Genomic DNA, 1,569 nt, shown 5'->3' with positions numbered 1-1,569 from the left:
TTCCTTTCCAGGTTTATATATGGGAAGTATTTTTGCCTTTTTCCATTCTGCAGGGAAGTAGCTCTGCTGTAAACATGCATTGTATATATGAGTTATTTGTACTATCGCTTTTTTGGGGAGATACTTTAGTATGATGTTTTGTATTCTATTAAGTCCAGGAGCTTTCTTTGCTTTTGCTTTGCATATATAGCTTTTTTAATTTCTTTAGGGGTAGCTAATTTAATGCCATCTAGGTTTATTTCAGAGCGAGTAATTTCATTATATTGTGAGTTAATTAGTTCATTATTTTCAGGTTCTTCCATATTACCAGTTAGTTTGTGAACATTTTCAAAATTTTTTGCTATTGCTTCTGCTTTATCTTCATCAGAAAATAGAATTTAATCTTGAACTTTAAGAGGCGGTATGTGTCTTTTATTCAGCCCTTTTAAAGATTTAGCCATTTTCCACAAAGAATTATCCTTAGTGGTAAGGGATGCAAGTTTATCTCCCCAGTTGTTGTTTTTATGCTCAGTAATCGAACTTTTAGTTTTGCGATTTGCCATGTTTACAAAGGCTTTTAGATAAATATTTCTAGTTTTCTGTAAGATTTTTCTCAAGGAGTTTCTGTGCTTAATTTGTTGGGTTATAGTTTCCGGGAGTTTATTTTTATATTCAAAAGTTTCTTGGATAGGAATGGAATCCTCAATGGTATTATTAATTGTATTTATTAGATCATTTACGCTTTTATCTATGGAATCCATGGTATCAAGCGCTGAGTTAATTATTATTCTACTATTAATGAGTTCTTTAAATTTTTTCCAGTCAGCTTTTTTATAGTTCAAAAGTTTAAGAGTACACGGCAATTCTGTGTTAATTTAATCATCACTAAGCAAGATTAAGACCGGTTTATGATCAGAGCAAAGTTCATCAAGTACATCAATTTTGTGCATATTTACAATATTTTTGTTGATAGCCAGGTCTACAATGCTGGGTCGAGCTTTTGGATTATAAGGATAAAGAGTAAAATTGTTTGGAAATTCTAGGGCAAGGGGATTTTGATTCATGTAATTATATATTACGTTTCCATTTTTATTATTATTGTAGCAGTTCCAACTAACATGCTTGGCATTAAAATCTTCAGCTATTATGACCTTGCTACACAGGTTGAGGATGGATTTTAATTCAGTTGTGCTAATGTGACTTTTTGGTGGGGCATATATAGATACTAATATTATTTGACTTTCTAGCTTGATTGCATGTGCTTCAAATGATTTGATATTATCTAGATTTATTTCACTGCAAGGGATATAATTTTTAACTTACAGGGCTACTCCCCCTGCAGGTTTTTTGCTTGGCCTATCTTTCCTAAAGCATTTATATCCAGGTGACCGCACCTTAGATTTATTATTGAACCATATTTCGCCAACCATGAATATGTCTACATTATAGTTGTCAAGAAACGCGGGTATTTCATGTTTTTTGTTTTCCAGGCCACTGGCATTCCAGTGTACAAGGTTTAAGTTTTTGGATTTAGTGGGACTATCCATCAAGTTCAACAGCTAGCTCACTAATTGCTTGGAGTCTTTGAAA

The sequence above is a fragment of the Belonocnema kinseyi genome, chromosome 1 (genome assembly GCF_010883055.1).
Source record: "Belonocnema kinseyi isolate 2016_QV_RU_SX_M_011 chromosome 1, B_treatae_v1, whole genome shotgun sequence".
NCBI classification, from domain to species: domain Eukaryota; kingdom Metazoa; phylum Arthropoda; class Insecta; order Hymenoptera; family Cynipidae; genus Belonocnema; species Belonocnema kinseyi.
The sequence above is the reverse complement of the archived record's forward strand: the minus strand, read 5'-3'. Positions refer to the sequence as shown.